We start from the raw sequence: 20,458 nt of genomic DNA on the forward strand, positions 1-20,458 counted from the left end.
GGGTAAAAACAGTTATACACATAAAAATCCACTCGTGCAAAAACCACGAGTGAACGTGGGAGTGTCAGCCCATGAACGCAGAAGAAGAAGAATAATGTCATCCAATCAAGTTTACCAATTACGTAATTCCTCTCTAAGCTTTCTGTCTGTGGCGGTTTGAATTTGAAAAACGACATCCAATAAAGTCTACCAATTACGTAATTCCTTTCTAAGCTCTCTGTCTCTTACGGATTGCATTTGAATAACGACATCCAATAAGTCTACCAATTACGTAATTCCTTTCTAAGCTCTCTGTCTCTGACGGATTGCATGTGAATAATGACATCCAATAAACTCTACCAACAGCTGCGGAAACTTTTAAGAAACTTAGGAAAGCAAGAAAACAATACAACGTAATTCCTTTCTAAGCTCTCTGTCTCTGGCGGATTGCATTTGAATAATGACATCCAATAAATTCTACCAACAGCTGCGGAAACTTTTAAGAAACTTGAAACTTAGGAAAGCAAGAAAACAATACAACGTAATTCCTTTCTAAGCTCTCTGTCTCTGACGGATTGCATTTGAATAATGACATCCAATAAAGTCTACCAACAGCTGCGTACACTTTTTAAAATCTTAAAACTCATCAAAAGGAATAAGTTGCGCCTTGGGTCATTTCGGTCCTGAATTTCACGACCTCAGCCAGGCGAAACAGGAAAACAATACAACGTAATTCTGTTCTAAGCTCTCTGTCTCTGACGGTTTGCATTTGAATAACAACATCCAATAAAGTCTACCAACTATCAGCTGCGGAGACATTTGTCTCGAAAAAAATACGCCGAGAGGCGTTAACGTTCCCCTTGGTTTGTCCCTGGCAACTTGTGACATACGTGTATATTTAATGTTTTTCGTGCTTGCTGCTTCATGACACAAAACTTGCCAAATAACGACACCGTTGTTTGGATCGATATAAGAAGCAGTAATGCAGACAATCTGTTCTGTATATGACATTTACACAAGTCGCGTGAAGAAAAATTAATAAATTTAGTCAAGCTGTCAAACTCAAAGAATGGTACTAAACGCACTGCATTGCATGGACAAATGAGATCATCCACGACCGAGACTTTAATGCGCTGACTTTCTTGTTCAAAATTTAGCGGCCCGCATTCCCTTGCAAAAGCAACTTTTTAACGACAAACACCATACACTATATTGTTTTTGAATCAGCAACTGATAAGGAACAGATAATGATAATAATATGTGTCTTCTTCAAACAATAAAGAAAGTCGAAATTTTAACGGTTTTCTCCATGTTAAGCCAATTTGCAATCAAACACAACAAAATCAAATATGTTCTCATACAGGAGGAAACAGCATACAATGATATCACCTTTGTGATTCAAATATAGATTTTTTTAAAATAAAAAAAATCAGCTAATATTGAGTGACAATTTCAAAAACGAATTTTGAAGGTACCATGATGGAATGTAATCCCATAGTCCGCAAAGTCAAAGATCATCTTACAAAAATGTCAACAGATGGATGAAAATCTGTAGCCGTGAAAGTGCCGCCTTAACTTTTGCAAACGGGCAAATATGACGCCATCAAATTGTCCAATGAAATAAATCGGAGAAAAAGCTCTTACAAAATGCCCTGAAAAAATGTATGCATCAATTGTCATGAAAATCCGTCGGGTAATTTCTGAGAAATGCTTGTCACATACATACATACATACATACACACATACGTGCATACACACACGCATACATCGGGAGACAAACCTCGCTCCCCGATCTCGTTAAAACATTCAGTCATTACTTGACTGAATGTAAAAAGCACATTCAATACCCCTTAAAATCGTAAATGATGATTGAGTAGGCAAGCAAATTCAATAATACCAAGGTGCGTATAGTTACCAGGTGTCACACACACACACACACACACACACACACACACACACACACACACACACACACACACACACACACACACACACACACACACACACACACACACACTATAAGACTTAAAATAGGCACAACCTATAGGGTGTATCCTTATTGAAGTCACACAGCTTGCACGCTATAAAACGTGGTACAAACAGAGTTTAGCTCACAGTCGATGTCTGCATAGTCCCAGAGTACTACAGGTGAGTGCATCTTGATTCATTCATGTCCTGCCGAGTGTATGCCGTACATACTACCTGTACTTCAAATCCTAGTTTTACAATTATTTCTCGGAGTTAGACATTGTGAATCTTGCCAAAGAAACAAATCTTAATATCCGTCTCTGGCCTTAAATCAAATTATTTCTTGGAGTTAGACATGGTAAAGCTTGCCAGAGAAACAAATCTGAATTTACATCTCTGTCCTTTAATCAAACTATTTCTCGGAGTTGGACATTGTAAAGCTTGCCACAGAAACAAATCTGAATTTCCATCTCTGGCCTTTAATCAAGTTATTTCTCGGATTTAGACATTGTAAAGCTTGCCAAAGAAACAAATCTTAATTTCCATCTCTGGCCAATTATTTAGTTAGATAACTAAACTAACAAAATCAATTTAAAGAGATATTCTTTCTTCATATCAGGGGTCGAATTCAAGCAAAGTCTGGTTCTTTTATATTTGTCTCATAATTATGTGTGCGTCTGTCTGCAATGAAGACCATTTTGTTGACGGACTTGTTTTTTTAAACGGAACGTTCCCATTCTTATCTTTCTTGTTTTAGATTCTGGATTTTGAAACTCTTTTAAATCTCTTGGATTTTGTTGGTGTTTTTTTGTTTTGTTTTGTTCGTTAGTTTGTTCATTCGTTTGTTTGTTGTTTTATACGTGAATCTGACAATAAAAATACGTCTTGGAAAGTATGGTGACAATTGACAAACAAAAGGTATATCCTATTCGATTTTTAAATCATGCGCAAACGATTATATCGTCATAGGATATACCTTTTGTTTATATATATGTATAAACCCAGTCACCCTCCGTCGCGATATAACCTTGAATGGTTGAAAACGACGTTAAACACCAAATAAAGAAAGAAAGTCACCCTGCAGAGACACGTTCCGCCATCCAGACCATTCAGACATGCATCACTGATGTTAAATCTTGGATGGTCGATAACAAACTTGAGCTGAATGATGATAAGACTGAAGTCTTACTGTGCAAAAAGAAGAACACTACATTTCCCTCTCCCCAACCTGCTTCTGTTCAAATAGGCAACACCGACATTCTTTTCTCACCATCAGCAGAAACCTTGGATTCACCTTTTCATCTTTTTATATTTAGTCAAGTTTTGACTAAATATTTTAACATCGAGGGGGAATCGAAACGAGGGTCGTGGTGTATGTGCGTGTGTCTGTGTGTGTGTCTGTGTGTGTGTGTGTGTAGAGCGATTCAGACTAAACTACTGGACCGATCTTTATGAAATTTGACATGAGAGTTCCTGGGTATGAAATCCCCGAACGTTTTTTTCATTTTTTTGATAAATGTCTTTGATGACGTCATAGCCGGCTTTTCGTGAAAGTTGAGGCGGCACTGTCACGCCCTCATTTTTCAACCAAATTGGTTGAAATTTTGGTCAAGTAATCTTCGACGAAGCCCGGACTTCGGTATTGCATTTCAGCTTGGTGGCTTAAAAGTTAATTAATGACTTTGGTCATTAAAAATCTGAAAATTGTAAAAAAAAATAAAAATTTATAAAACGATCCCAATTTACGTTTATCTTATTCTCCATTATTTGCTGATTCCAAAAACATATAAATATGTTATATTCGGATTAAAAACAAGCTCTGAAAATTAAATATATAAAAATTATTATCAAAATTAAATTGTCCAAATCAATTCAAAAACACTTTTATCTTATTCCTTGTCGGTTCTTGATTCCAAAAACATATAGATATGATATGTTTGGATTAAAAACACGCTCAGAAAGTTAAAACAAAGAGAGGTACAGAAAAGCGTGCTATCCTTCTCTGCGCAACTACTACCCCGCTCTTCTTGTCAATTTCACTGCCTTTGCCATGAGCGGTGGACTGACGATGCTACGAGTATACGCGGTCTTGCTGAAAAATGGCATTGCGTTCAGTTTCATTCTGTGACTTCGACAGCTACTTGACTAAATATTGTATTTTCGCCTTACGCGACTTGTTTGTTTGTTTGTTTGCTTAACGCCCAGCCGACCACTAAGGGCCATATCAGGGCGGTGCTGCTTTGACATATAACGTGCGCCACACACAAGACAGAAGTCGCAGCACAGGCTTCATGTCTCACCCAGTCACATTATTCTGACACCGGACTAACCAGTCCTAGCACTAACCCCATAATGCCAGACGCCAGGCGGAGCAGCCACTAGATTGCCAATTTTAAAGTCTCAGGTATGACCCGGCCGGGGTTCGAACCCACGACCTCCCGATCACTAAACTTAATTTCAAAACTTCAAGCAAGAAGGTATGGCAGATTATCCGTAAGATTAAAGGTAAAAATCGTAGCCTCAAGCAACATGGTCGAGTAATAACCGACAAGAAAAACGTGGCGAATATCTTAGCTTCAACAATAAATCATAACTCTTCTTCGGAACATTATTCTGAAGAGTTTCAAAAAGTTAAAGATAAATCTGAAGCTACACCCGTTTTCTTTGATTCTGCCAATTTGGAAGATTACAATTCCCCTTTCTCGATGTACGAGTTAAAGGATGCCATTTTAAAATCCAATGATTCCGCTACAGGGCCGGATGATATCCATTATCAACTTTTGGGTCATCTCCCTGAAAACGTCCTGACAGTTCTTTTAACCATTTTTAATCATATCTGGTCTACTGGAACTTTTCCTCTTGACTGGCGAAAGTTTACTCATCCTTTTTTAGTCGACATTCACGACCTTCATACTAAATTTATTTCTGAAGGAAAGACAATCAATTTAATGTGGGCGCCAAGTCATATGGGCATACACGGCAACGAGGTTGCTGACAAGGCAGCAAAGGATGCTCTAGATTTGGCGGTTCCTCGTCTCCCTGAGCAGTCTGTTCCTTTTACTGACTTACGTCGGAAGACCCTTTGTTACAGTTTAAAACTCTGGCAAGACCGTTGGTCTACCTGCACGGAAAACAAATTGTATAAAACTCTTCCTGACCTGTTAAAGCCACTTCCTTTAGTGGCTTCAAATAGAAAAGAAGAAAGTGTTTTGGCCAGGTTACATACTGGTTACACTTATATTACACATGTACATCTGCTAAAAAGAGAAGAGGCACCATGGTGCCACGCCTGTGATACTGGTTTTACTGTGAGTCATTTTAGCACCGAGTGTGCTGATCTGTATGATCAACGAGAGAAGTATTTTGGCACCTCGAACTTGACAAGTATTTCCACAGAGATCAGCTCTACAGCTCTTTTTGGGGTTTTAAAGGAGTCTGGTCTTTATTTTAAGATTTGAATTTTAAAACTACCTAAGTTATTTGACATATAGGGTTTTGCTTTGACTTTTTTGTTGCCTTCGGGTGACGTTACAGATTTTATGTATTAGAATTGTTTTTAATCAAAAAATGTGAAATGATTAACTTGTGGGGTCCTGATTTGGCCTATTATGGTCCGCTGGACCCGAAAAGCAACAGCTAACTAACTAACTAATGAGTTAGCACTTGAGATAATTGAGAATGGAAGACATGGTGCCACATTTACTGATGATTATTTGGAATTGTTTATTCTTTTGCTTGCTGATGATTTATTGTTGTTATCAGAGACTGTTGTGGGTCTACAGACTCAGTTAAATAATTTACGCAGGGCAGTGTCCTCTCTTCATTTAAAGGTAAACATGAGTAAAAGTAACATTATTGTGTTTAGGACAGGTGGATATTTGAGTGCAAGGGAAAAATGGACATATGAGGTTGATATTTTACCTGTTGTAAACGTGTATAAGTATTTAGGAATATTGTTTTCAACTCGACTCAGTTTCACTGCTGCCTGTAGTGATCTCTCAAGCCGGGCCAAAAATGCTCTGATGTGTATTATACAAAGATTATCTGTGCTTAATAATAATAGTTTGCATGTTTTTTTGAAGTTGTTTGATTCCCAAGTACAACCAATAGTACAGTATGGTGCTGAGATATGGGGATTGGATAAAGCTGCTCTGCAGTGTGAAAAAGTCCATTTATTTGCATTGAAGAAGTTCTTAGGAGTTCGTATGCGAACACCTAATGACCTGGGGTGTTATGTATGAGTGACGTCGAAAGTATACGCCGACTTCAGCGAAGTCATGACTTGAAAGTCGCCACCTACAGCAGGCGCTCAGTCGGTATGCACGGGTGACGACCAGACCGCCGACTTTCAAGTTGCCGTGTAAAGCAAGGTCACCAGTCAATCTATTTTTTTAACGAGGAATTCCTTCCTTTGCGCATGCGCTAGGGTAATTCGATAACATCCTCCCGCTTCCTCGCACGGGGAGTTCGACTATTCAGAGACGGAGAGCAGTGAAATATGGGTCAGTGCTACTTTGCGCTGAAACGAATCAAAGATGTCTTCGCTAATCTTATCGGTGTTGGTTCTAAAATAATATGACAAGGGAAGTGAATCTCGCAAAAAAAAAATCTTTTTAGTCCAGCATTTCCAACTATTGGGTTCTGTCTAAAAAAGATTACGGCGCAAAATGCGTCGACTTTGATGGCGGAAAACCATGAAAATGTCCATTCTGTTCGCTGAAGTCGGCGTGTAAACCATTTAGACGACCTCCGGAGCACGTCTAAATTTCGGTGGTACAAGCGTGTAGTCGCCACCCGTGCATACCGTGTACCTCGCGGTTGGCGGCACTCGCTGTTTGCACGCCGCCTAAACGTTTAGATGTCACTCATACATAACACCCCTGGTATATGGCGAGACAAACAGATATCCGATATATTTGAATTCTATTTTAAGATGCGTTAGCTACTGGATGAAATTGTTAAAGATGGAGGCGCACAGACTTCCTCGTAAATCATATGATATGTTGTACAAAATAGCTGAGAGTGGTAACAAGAACTGGGCCTCAAGTGTCCGTTGTAAATTGTATGAGTACGGTTTTGGTTTTGTGTGGTTGAATCAGGGCGTCGTTATAAATGAAAAAGAGTTTTTGCGTGTTTTTTGGGAAAGGTTGGTCGATTGCAGATGGCAAGAGTGGGATTATCATATTCAAAATAGTGATAGATTTGCTGTTTATCGGACATTTTGTACTGTACATGACATTAAACCCTACCTTTTGTTGAATGTGGATGGACATCCAAAGTTTATTATGACTAGGTTTCGATTCGGTATTTCAGAAATAAATGTGCATGCTAACCGATATAAACAGCATGATGCCGATCAGTTAATATGTCCCCTTTGTAAAGTAAAGCAAGAAGATGAAGTCCATTTTGTTTTGTGTTGTCCATACTTAAACAGATTAAGAGAAAAATTTATCCAATTTAAATATTATAAAAACCCAAGCACTTTTAGACTCAGCTTGCTCCTGGCTTCACCTCAAGAAACTGGGTTGTTAGAAATGTATCCTTGTATTTGTATAAAGCCTTTAAAGGCATACTAACGCACTCCCGTGTTTACAAAGTGTAGTTTGCCCACAATCGATGTCAAACGCACCATAAGACCATATAATGACGATATGTCACCATGCGCGGACCATAATACATGCATTACAGCTTGTTCTAGCCTCTGAAAAAGTGAAGATGTCAACAAAGCCGCGGTTGCATCAACGTTACATGTGTTGCCAAATCTATAAATAGGACCATCTCGATCAAAATAAAAATTCAAATATCTCAACATTTAAGGGCTCCTAGACCACAATATTTTGCAGGAAACTTAATTTAGTCTGTCTCCAGCTCTGGGTAAAGCAATTAGCGTGTATATTCATCAGCTTTCTATGCCTTTAAATTAAGAGATGTTTTAACCTCTTAGTTAAATAACGTGTAATCTACTATATAATACTGGTAGGTTTTTCGGTGGTTTTTCGATTCCTGTGACCAAACCGCGCGGATTTGTGCCTTCTCCTTCGGTTGCTATGCCAACGTGACCCAGGAAATCGATTCCGCTAGGTCCCGACTTCCAATTTTGTCCACGAACAAAGTTTGAAGAGGTTTGTCTCGCAAATTTGAGCAGACAACAGTGAACTTTGACCTGAACTTTGACATCGCGGCGAAAGAGATCTGTGATTGGTTCTTCTTCTAAACACTACATTAAACACTACGCGACCGCACCTCAGACGAACCTAGCTGTGTGTTTTATTTCTCTACCCCAGACGAACCTAAAATAATAAGAAGATAGATAGATCTGTTTATCTGTTAATGGAACTCCAAAATATTCCATAGATTTGTTTACTTAATTTTTAAAAGATAAGTTCGAAACATTATCACCTGATAAGTCGCCGTATAACCTTATAGGTTCCAGCGACTAAATATTTTCCCCCGGTTCAACCATAGACATGTACGTCATCATGATCTCCCCTTAATTTGACCGTTATTTTGGCTGTCTTAGTGAAATGGTAAGATATATCTCTATGTTTTTTACATGTAAGTGTTCGGAAAAAATACAGTTATAGCAGCTATGTACAAAAATAAGCAGCATATGCTCTTTTCGCCAAAGTAAAGTCCTTTTTTCTTCTGGTTTCTTATATGTGTCACAGCACACCGCAAGCTTTTAGGCGAATAGCAAGTGAGTGGTATATATATATCATCAATTTTATAGTAGATAACGGTGTAAATTACTTACCATGTTCATGTCCGTTATACGTTTTCCATATTCCATATGTGTCATTTAATTGTGTATTGCTTGATGCCATGTATGTATGTGTGTGTGTGTGTACATGACTTTAAATAAGCATGGATGGATGTGTGCACTCGATTGTGTGTGTGAACCATGTATATATTTTCTGTTGTCAATTACATATGTTATACTATGCGTTTGAATCATTAAGTATTTTAGACGTCATACTTTTTTTCGTATCTTCACGATGGCTTTTTACCCGTTTAAATTTTAATGCTTCCAACTTTCAAAGCGCTGCACGGCTGGGAAAAGATGCGCACTTTTATCACTGTTGTTCATGTAGACGTAATCATGGATTCATGCAAACGTCATACCTGCTGTATTTTATTTTGTTTGTTTGTATAGTCGCGTGCGGTCGCGCAGTCTTTTTGGTCAGTTCCGATTACCTCCCATTGATGCGAAAACCTATATGACTGTTTTTTGTTATTTTTCTCTCTGTTAATTCACCAGTGGCTATGTAACATGTGTTATTCCCCCCTCTGCTTCTTTACCTCTGTAAACTTGTAGGGCTAGTTATTTTTCGGTAACTTACCCAACAACCAAAATCACTTACCCAACAACGGGCCTGAATCCTCGATAGCTCATGGGTAGAGACTGTACACATTGTGGATCTACTTTTTGCGACTCAAAAGTTCAGAACACTCTAATGTACAAAATATACATTTCTGGAGCAAACAATACAACCATACCGTATTTAAACCAGCAACTACAGACTTGAACACATGAATCTCCATATAAAATCCATGAGTTTGGTTGTTTTCTGAATTCAGATCTGCCGTGCACAATCGTTTATCGCTAGCAAGATTCCAAGGAAAAGTAACTCTCATACTTTGTCTAGCGACACGAGTAGTTCCCCTTCCAGATTTCGGCTGCACCGACAAGACTGCAATCCGACGGTCAGTTTTCAACAATATTTCATTTTATAAACAGATCACACGCAATCAATTGCAAACATTTAATCAACGTAAAGAACATGCAGCGGTTTCATACACTATTTTGCCCCAGAAAACTAAACTTCATACAGTTTTTAACGTTGGAACACGGGTGTAAAACTTCGTCTGCTAGTCACATTCGAAGAAAGAACATTTCCTGAGCGATACCAAAACATGAACAGAACACACACTGTCTGCCTTTACTGCCACAGCAGAATGACAACATAACTGTGTACTTGATTTTAGTTCAAAACATGGAAACTGACAAGAAGTGTTAACAAAATTGAATGATTTGCACGGAACTATACAACCGCGCATTAATCGATCGCCTGCGCAGGTAGACTGGTTGGGTGAATATGATTCGATCAAACTTTCGCACAAAAACTCCTCTTTTCTTTGAATAACTGAAGAAAGGAGGGATAAAGAGGTTACATACCTCGTCTCAGTGATTATCAAAAATAATGGTCTCAGTTCGCGGTCATGAAAAAGCTCGCTGAAGCTCGCATTTTTCATGATCCGCTAACTTCGACCATTATTTTTGATAATCACTGAGACTCGGCATGTAACCTCTACTTATACCTTATAGGTTCCAGCGACTAAATATTTTTCCCCGGTGCAACCATAGACATGTACGTCATCATGATCTCCCCTTAATTTGACCGTTATTTTGGCTGTCTTAGTGAAATGGTAAGATATATCTCTATGTTTTTTACATGTAAGTGTTCGGAAAAAATACAGTTATAGCAGTTATGTACAAAAATAAGCAGCATATGCTCTTTTCGCCAAAGTAAAGTCCTTTTTTCTTCTGGTTTCTTATATGTGTCACAGCACACCGCAAGCTTTTAGGCGAATAGCAAGTGAGTGGTATATATATATCATCAATTTTATAGTAGGTAACGGTGTAAATTACTTGCCATGTTCATGTCCATTATACGTTTTCCATATTCCATATGTGTCATTTAATTGTGTGTTGCTTGATGCCATGTATGTATGTGTGTGTGTGTGTACATGACTTTAAATAAGCATGGATGGATGTGTGCACTCGATTGTGTGTGTGAACCATGTATATATTTTCTGTTGACAATGTTGTCAATTACATATGTTATACTATGCGTTTGAATCATTAAGTATTTTAGACGTCATACTTTTTTTCGTATCTTCACGATGGCTTTTTACCCGTTTACATTTTAATGCTTCCAACTTTCAAAGCGCTGCACGGCTGGGAAGAGATGCGCACTTTTATCACTGTTGTTCATGTAGACGTAATCATGGATTCATGCAAACGTCATACCTGCTGTATTTTATTTTGTTTGTTTGTATAGTCGCGTGCGGTCGCGCAGTCTTTTTGGTCAGTTCCGATTACCTCCCATTGATGCGAAAACCTATATGACTGTTTTTTGTTATTTTTCTCTCTGTTAATTCACCAGTGGCTATGTAACATGTGTTATACCTTATAGGTTCCAGCGACTAAATATTTTCCCCCGGTGCAACCATAGACATGTACGTCATCATGATCTCCCCTTAATTTGACCGTTATTTTGGCTGTCTTAGTGAAATGGTAAGATATATCTCTATGTTTTTTACATGTAAGTGTTCGGAAAAAATACAGTTATAGCAGTTATGTACAAAAATAAGCAGCATATGCTCTTTTCGCCAAAGTAAAGTCCTTTTTTCTTCTGGTTTCTTATATGTGTCACAGCACACCGCAAGCTTTTAGGCGAATAGCAAGTGAGTGGTATATATGTTCTGCGCGAACTTAGAATCCGGTTTCATTCTAGAATGGACCGGGTCCAGGTTGGAATTCTAACCCTGCGCAAGTACAGGGGTGCCATTCTAGAATGAAACCCTTGTTGCTGGTCCATTCTAGAATCGGCCGTGCGCAAGGTTGGAATTTGGGTCCAAGTTGGAATAGTCATTTCAGTTAGACTATCACACAGCCAAAGCCACAAATGTGGATTTTCGGTTTGTTTTTGTTTTTTGTGTGTTTGGTTGTTTTTTTTTTCTCGGGTTTTTTACACTTTACTCAAAGACATCGTGAATTGGGATTGTGATGTTCTGAAAGTGATTACGATTTTGAGAGACACTCAGCACTGATCGCTACGAACGGAAATTTCCGGACTGACAGTGTTTTGCTGATCTCGCTTGTAACTTTTAATCTTATTCATATACATGAAGTTGGTCTTCTGAATTGTGAAGATATAATGTCAACTTTTTTTAAACCTGTGACAACAGCTCTATAACTCACTCTGTCCTTCTGTTGGTCTGTCTGTCGGTTAGTCGGTCTGACCGTCTGTCTGTCCAAAAAATTGTCAAAAAACCGGACATTTCCGAGAGGGAGACAGCGCTGACATTGCAAGCGGCCGCAACCGGCTCTCATCACAAAAACAACTGCCCTGCAAACAATACCGCCCTGGTAGTCCCCCTTGCTATGGTCTGCCTTTGTTTATTGCGTACTCAGGAGTGTCAACTTTCTTGACATGACATCGCAAGATCGCCAAAGGATTTTTTTCAGGGGTAGACAAATCAGCCCCATTTTATCAAAGGGAAGGTGCAGGTGGAGATAATTCAAGGGAAGACAACTCTGTCTTACCTACAAACATTACGGCCCCCTTTATTCAAGGGTTTCATTCTAGAATGGCACCCCTGTACTTGCGCAGGGTTAGAATTCCAACCTGGACCCGGTCCATTCTAGAATGAAACCGGATTCTAAGTTCGCGCAGAACATATATATATCAACAATTTTATAGTAGATAACGGTGTAAATTACTTGCCATGTTCATGTCCATTATACGTTTTCCATATTCCATATGTGTCATTTAATTGTGTGTTGCTTGATGCCATGTATGTGTGTGTGTGTGTACATGACTTTAAATAAGCATGGATGGATGTGTGCACTCGATTGTGTGTGTGAACCATGTATATATTTTCTGTTGTCAATGTTGTCAATTACATATGTTATACTATGCGTTTGAATCATTAAGTATTTTAGACGTCATACTTTCTTTCGTATCTTCACGATGGCTTTTTACCCGTTTAAATTTTAATGCTTCCAACTTTCAAAGCGCTGCACGGCTGGGAAGAGATGCGCACTTTTATCACTGTTGTTCATGTAGACGTAATCATGGATTCATGCAAACGTCATACCTGCTGTATTTTATTTTGTTTGTTTGTATAGTCGCGTGCGGTCGCGCAGTCTTTTTGGTCAGTTCCGATTACCTCCCATTGATGCGAAAACCTATATGACTGTTTTTTGTTATTTTTCTCTCTGTTAATTCACCAGTGGCTATGTAACATGTGTTACAGAATTGCACCGGTGTAAGGGTTAACATTTTATTTTTCACCAAGAGAATATAATTCATTATATGCGGGATAATGTGCGGGGGGGGGGGGGGGGAGGGGTGCAAACAACATTTTCACAAGCACATAACCAACAAAATGACATCGCATGCGCAGCACACAAAGTGCGTAGCACGGGTACCACTAGTGTATGTTTTAATCCGTAGTGTTGTGCGATTATTATGTTGTACCTTTTTTGCACCTGATGAGTTAAATTATTTGCAACGTTTGTCATTTGTTCACACTCCGATCCTTCATAAGGGGCTATGGCCTATTGAATAAATTATCTGCATCTGCGTCTCTCTCTCTCTCTCTCTCTCTCTCTCTCTCTCTCTCTCTCTCTCTCTCTCTCTCTCTCTCTCTCGACGCCTTTCGGATTATGAGATCATATTAAAGCAAACCACTGTCTGTAGTTCGATTCAGAATTGTAATTAGCACCATCAAATCCTCCCCCGAAAGGACAGATGTCTGTTAAACAAAGCCCTTTTTGCGCACAAAATCCCACCGGGACATTGAATCTAAATTTTGAAGAAAAACAAATCTAAAAAGTTCTTTTCGAATTAGGATGTTAGCAATTGTCTGGAAGTGTCTTCCAGACAGCCTCCATCAGTCTCTTTACTCTTCGGTGTTTAGGGACACATAGAAATGTCAACTCTCTGCTCGTTTGATAAATTCATGATACCTGACCATAATTATTGTCTGTGTAATATGTGATGACTGTATTTTAATTATGATTGTTTCCAAGCGTATATTACTATATATTATAATATGTTCTATTAAGGTTTTATTGTGTGTGTCCCTTTGCTTTCAGGTTGTTGTCTCTGTGATTTTAGGCACTTTACTGTGTATGAATGTTACCAATTACAATGTAGAGTATTCCCTCATTCGGCGAGGGCTAAAAAAACACACCACTATTTGATATATAATTATGCTTGCTCCTTTACCCTCTAACAAAAATACAGTATTTAGTGCATTCCTCTCTCTTTCTCACTACCTTTCATTTTCTCTCTTTTTCTGTCTCTGTCTCTGTCCGTGCCTCTGTCCGTGCCTCTGTCCGTGCCTCTGGCTGTCTGGCTGTTTGGCTGTCTGTCAATCTCTCTCTGTCTCTCACACACACTCTCTCACTCTAGTTTTCTTTCGAGTAAATGTCTACGTGCATTGTCATTAAGGCAGCCATACTTCGGTTTCCTTTTGTCCAAGGTTCCTTACGTTCAAGCTACCTTGAAGAATAACCAACTTCCCCGCCCCCCCACCCCCCAAAAAAATAAATAAATAAATAAAAGTAGCTATAGGTAGTGAAGGGAACTGCACATACACTGCGGGAAAGTGGCTGCAGACTGACAGTGAGAGTGTGAGAGAAAGCTATCGACGTCAGTTCCGTTTCTCACCCTCCTTTCTTCGTCGACAGCAGCGTGTGTGCTGTGTCGTGGCATGGCGTCTCAGCTTGCCAATTTTACCAGAATTCCTTAGAAAAAGTAAAATTGAGTTGATTACATTTGTCAGAGTTTTACTTTTATCCCGTATAATTTGTGTGTGAATAGATATATGCATTGTTGTAACAAGCGTATGGGCACCTTGAAAACCTCGGTGTTTATTCTCGGGTATCTTGGTGTGTACCCACGTATTTTGGATTATGAGACTGTGGTGTCTGTGTTTTTCGTTTAAACAAAAAATCAGTTTGATTCTTTTCGGCCACCATATTAATTAAATAGTTTGTTGTCCCTTTCATTTCAACTCACTTTACAACCGGCACGGTTGGCCTAGTGGTAAGGCGTCCGCCCCGTGATCGGGAGGTCGTGGGTTCGAACCCCGGCCGGGTCATTCCTAAGACTTTAAAATTGGCAATCTAGTGGCTGCTCCGCCTGGCGTCTGGCATTATGGGGTTAGTGCTAGGACTGGTTGGTCCGGTGTCAGAATAATGTGACTGGGTGAGACATGAAGCATGTGCTGCGACTTCTGTCTTGTGTGTGGCGCACGTTATATGACCGTTCGTGGTCGGCTGGGCGTTAAGCAAACAAAACAAATCTCACTTTACGTGAGGGAATACGACAACCTAAAGCCTGTGATTTCACCAGGGAAAAGACACAAACACGTGCATACGTATGTGTGCCCGGTGTAATACGAAACCAGATTAATTAAATATTTTGTTATCCCTTTGTGAGAATTGTTTTTGTCTGTCTTTATGGGGTTTTTTTCTGACTGTCTTGCCCGTCTACTTTGTTTCTATCGCACTTAATCGTGCACGTGAACGTTGTTTCTTTTGTCTTGGACCGCTGTAACACGAGAAAATTACTCCCACGAGATTTTTACTACAGAGTAAAAATTCGTACGAAAAATCTACTCCCTTTACGAAAAAACTACTCCCCCATTACACGAGAAAATTACTTCCAACGACAGGTGTGTTCCGAGTCAACATTTCGGTCAAAGATGTTACTCCCCTGACGAATAAAGAACGAGTAAATTATTCCACCCTAACACGAGCAATTTACTGCCCACGCCAGGTGTACGCAGCTTTTACTCCCCTGTCCCCTGTTAGTCTTGGTGGTGGAAGGGGTGGAGGGAGGGTAGCTCTTTTTTTTATGCGCGAGATCACATTATTGGCATCATCCCTTCGCCCCCATCCCATTTTCGCGTACGAGATTTTTACTGGGAGTACCGTAAACAAATTGGGGAGTCAAAATTTTGTGGAGGGAGTCATTTTTTCGTACCTTGGGGAGTTCTTTTCTCGTACGAAAGGTGTACTCGGAGTGAAAATTTAGTACGAAATTTTTACTCCGGAGTAAATGTTTCGTGGAGTAAAAAATTCGTACTACACCGGGCACACATACGTATGTACGTGCTTGTGTCTTTTCCCAGGTTAAATCACAGGCTTTAGGTTTGTCATATTCCTTCGCGTAAGGTGAGATGGAATGAAACGGAGGGAGATGTGGAGGAACGCTCGCTAAAGCTTGTGCTACATTATTTATGAAGCACTTGATTGCTTGTCTGTTTGGCTTATGATTTTAAATGCGAGACGGTCTCCAAGGAATAAAATCAGACAAGGAACAGGGTGGAAATGGGGATTATGCAGGAGAAAAAGTGTTCTTGCCAAGACGCATTAAAATAGGTTTTCTGTGCGCCTCTTTTTAAAAAAAAAGGCTCAGGCTTTGAAGCATTTTGTATTGCATAAATTATGCGCGTGTATGTATGGGTGTGTGTGTGGGTGTGTGTGTGTGTGTGTGTGTGTGTGTGTGTGTGTGTGTGTGTGTGTGTGTGTGTCGTTCTGCCCGTTTCTCTGCCTTCTGCCTGTTTGTCTCTCTGTATTTCATAGTTTGTGTCTGTGTTGTTGTTTGTCCAAGTCTGTGTTGGTCTGTATAATTATGTATCTGTGTTTCTGCGTCTGTGCCTCTGTTTCTTAGTCTGTCTGTACCTTTCTTTGAGTATGTCTGTGACTATGTCTGTGAGTATGTCTGTGACTATGTCTGTGACTATGTCTGTGACTATGTCTGTTTGTCTGCCTTTCTCACCACAATGACATTAATATTTCTCTCGTTTCTTTTCCAGACTTATAATTCCAAGCACCAACGGCCACGTACCAAAACAAGCGGAAAACTTCTGCTGCAGAACTAACCTTAAAGTACCCTTCTTTCGCTGACATATCAACGCTTCAATGGCACGCGTCATGTGGCTATTTATAGCAGTGGTGTTGGCACTGGCAACGCTACATTTGTCTTCTGGTGATGCTGTGAAAAGACAAACCAGGTATGTTGATGTAGTCTAATTTAGACAACTTCTTACCCGTGTCAAACACAGCACAATTATTTGTCCAGACTTTTACATCGACTAAACATATCCCGGTAACTCAGTTGGTAGAGCACTTAACTTGTGATGCTTGGAATCAAAACACAGGACAGGTAGGTTGTTGGAACGTTTGTTATTGACAAAACAATACATTCACACATATTTCGACGTAACGGTCTTTTAGGTGAACAGACAAACACATATTCACATAAAACCTATGTTCTGCGCGAACTTAGAATCCGGTTTCATTCTAGAATGGACCGGGTCCAGGTTGGAATTCTAACCCTGCGCAAGTACAGGGGTGCCATTCTAGAATGAAACCCTTGAATAAAGGGGGCCGTAATGTTTGTAGGTAAGACAGAGTTGTCTTCCTTTGAATTATCTCCACCTGCACCTTTCCTTTGATAAAATGGGGCTGATTTGTCTACCCCTGAAAAAATCCTTTGGCGATCTTGCGATGTCATGTCATGTCAAGAAAGTTGACACTCCTGAGTACGCAATAAACAAAGGCAGACCATAGCAAGGGGGACTACCAGGGCGGTATTGTTTGCAGGGCAGTTGTTTTTGTGATAAGAGCCGGTTGCGGCCGCTTGCAATGTCAGCGCTGTCTCCCTCACGGAAATGTCCGGTTTTTTGACAATTTTTTTGACAGACAGACAGACAGACGGTCAGACCGACTAACCGACAGACAGACCAACAGAAGGACAGAGTGAGTTATAGAGCTGTTGTCACAGGTTTAAAAAAAAGTTGACATTATATCTTCACAATTCAGAAGACCAACTTCATGTATATGAATAAGATTAAAAGTTACAAGCGAGATCGGCAAAACACTGTCAGTCCGGAAATTTCCGTTCGTAGCGATCAGTGCTGAGTGTCTCTCAAAATCGTAATCACTTTCAGAACATCACAATCCCAATTCACGATGTCTTTGAGTAAAGTGTAAAAAACCTGAGAAAAAAAACCAACCAAACACACAAAAAACAAAAACAAACAGAAAATCCACATTTGTGGCTTTGGCTGTGTGATAGTCTAACTGAAATGACTATTCCAACTTGGACCCAAATTCCAACCTTGCGCACGGCCGATTCTAGAATGGACCAGCAACAAGGGTTTCATTCTAGAATGGCACCCCTGTACTTGCGCAGGGTTAGAATTCCAACCTGGACCCGGTCCATTCTAGAATGAAACCGGATTCTAAGTTCGCGCAGAACACCTATACTTTGTTTGATTATGCAGAAGAAAAAGTGTTCTTGCCAAGACGCATTAAAAAAACAAAAGAAAAAAGGCTCAGGCATTGAGCATTTTGTATTGCATAATTTCTTGTTTTTATATTCTGAATTTTGGAACGATGGCAATCTCTTTTTACATTTAGTCAAGTTATGACTAAATGTTTTAACATCGAGGGGGGAATCGAGACGAGGGTCGTGGTGTATGTGTGTGTGTGTGTCTGTATGTGTGTGTGTGTGTAGAGCGATTCAGACCAAACTACTAGACCGATCTTTATGAAATTTGACATGAGAGTTCCTGGGAATGATATCCCCGAACGTTTTTTTCCTTTTTTTGATAAATACCTTTGATGACGTCATATCCGGCTCTTCGTGAAAGTTGAGACGGCACTGTCACGCCCTCATTTTTTAACCAAATTGGTTGAAATTTTGGTCAAGTAATCTTCGACGAAGCCCGGACTTCGGTATTGCATTTCAGCATGGTGACTCAAACATTAATTAATGACTTTGGTCATTAAAAATCAGAAAATTGTAAAAAAAAAAAAATTATTATAAAACGATCCAAATTTACGTTGATCTTATTCTCTATCATTTGCTGATTCCAAAAACATATAAATATGTTATATTTGGATTAAAAACAAGCTCTGAAAATCAAATATATAAAAATTATTATCAAAATTAAATTGTCGAAATCAATTTAAAAAAACTTCCATCTTATTTCTTGTCGGTTCCTGATTCCAAAAACATATAGATATGATATGTTTGGATTAAAAACACGCTCAGAAAGTTAAAACAAAGAGAGGTACAGAAAAGCGTGTTATCCTTCTCAGCGCAACTACTACCCCGCTCTTCTTGTCAATTTCACTGTCTTTGCCGTGAGCGGTGGACTGACGATGCTACGAGTATACGGTCTTGCTGCGTTGCATTGCGTTCAGTTTCATTCTGTGAGTTCGACAGCTACTTGACTAAATGTTGTATTTTCGCCTTACGCGACTTGTTGTTTTTACATTTAGTCAAGTTTTGACTACATATTTTAACGTAGGTGGGGGAATCGAGACGAGGGTCGTGGTGTTGTATGTGTGTGTGTGTGTGTGTGTGTGTGTGTGTGTGTGTGTGTGTGTGTGTGTGTGTGTGTGTGTGTGTGTGAAGAGCGATTCAGAGTAAACTTCTGGACCGATCTTTATGAAATTTGACATGAGAGTTCCTGGGTATGATATCCCTAGACGGTTTTTTCATTTTTTTGATAAATGTCTTCGATGACGTCATATCCGGCTTTTCGTGAAAGTTGAGGCGGCACTGTCACGCCCTCATTTTTCAATCAAATTGGTTGAATGTTTTGTCAAGTAATGTTCGACGAAGCCCGGACTTTGGTATTGCATTTCAGCTTGGTGGCTTAAAAATTAATTAATGACTTTGGTCATTAAAATCTGAAAATTGTAAAAAAAAAAAAAAAATCATAAAACGATCCAAATTTACGTTCATCTTATTCTCCATCATTTGCTGATTCCAAAAACATATACATATGTTATATTTGGATTAAAAACAAGCTCTGAAAATTAAATATATAAAACTTATTATCAAAATTAAATTTTCGAAATCAATTTAAAAACACTTTCACCTTATTCCTTGTCGGTTCCTGATTCCAAAAACATATAGATATGATATGTTAGGATTAAAAACACGCTCAGAAAGTTAAAACGAAGAGAGGTACAGAAAAGCGTGCTATCCTTCTCAGCGCAACTACTACCCCGCTCTTCTTGTCAATTTCACTGTCTTTGCCGTGAGCGGTGGACTGACGATGCTACGAGTATACGGTCTTGCTGCGTTGCATTGCGTTCAGTTTCATTCTGTGAGTTCGACAGCTACTTGACTAAATGTTGTATTTTCGCCTTACGCGACTTGTTTTCTTCTAATTTTTGAATTTGGAACGTTAGCAATCATTCAGTTTCGGATGGTGGATGATTTTTGGTATATATGTCTAAGTGAAATGATACTTGTATACCATGCAAGACCTATATTTGTAGCAATGTACACGATGGCGTAATACGTGACGGTAGGTGCCATTAAAAAAGATAACTCAGCATCCCTTATACCCTGACTAATCTGCAAAAGATTGACTTGTTAGTACAAATTAACTGGACTTTAAAGCATCGTCGTGGACATGACCTTGGTTTTCGGTCCTGTAAACAGAGCTTCAGAAACGTTCACAAATGTGGTCAAAACTTTTGTCAGTGCTTGAAAAAGTTGTCTCTGGGCCTAGGGTCGGTCATCACCGTAGTCAATGCATAGACATGAGTGTGAATGTCAATTCAAAGTAACCAAACTTTCTATGACCTATCGTTATTGAATTGACTGTATCGGCAGCCTTAAAACAATTGAACCAGATTCTGCAGCAGCACTTTTTGCGCAATGTGTCCAACGACAGCGAG

The 20,458-nt window shown here is 39.4% G+C and overlaps 1 long non-coding RNA gene across 1 annotated transcript in view; it reads left to right on the plus strand.

Annotated features, from left to right (window-relative positions):
* Positions 1-1,986: 1,986 nt before the first annotated feature.
* LOC138971653 (uncharacterized) overlaps positions 1,987-20,458 on the plus strand; it is a 52,236-nt gene continuing 33,764 nt past the window's right edge. Inside the window, exons 1-2 of the long non-coding RNA XR_011457325.1 lie at positions 1,987-2,127; positions 16,567-16,764. This is a non-coding gene — a long non-coding RNA (uncharacterized lncRNA). The remainder of the gene's footprint in view (positions 2,128-16,566; positions 16,765-20,458) is intronic.

The sequence above is a fragment of the Littorina saxatilis genome, linkage group LG7 (assembly GCF_037325665.1).
Source record: "Littorina saxatilis isolate snail1 linkage group LG7, US_GU_Lsax_2.0, whole genome shotgun sequence".
NCBI lineage: Eukaryota > Metazoa > Mollusca > Gastropoda > Littorinimorpha > Littorinidae > Littorina > Littorina saxatilis.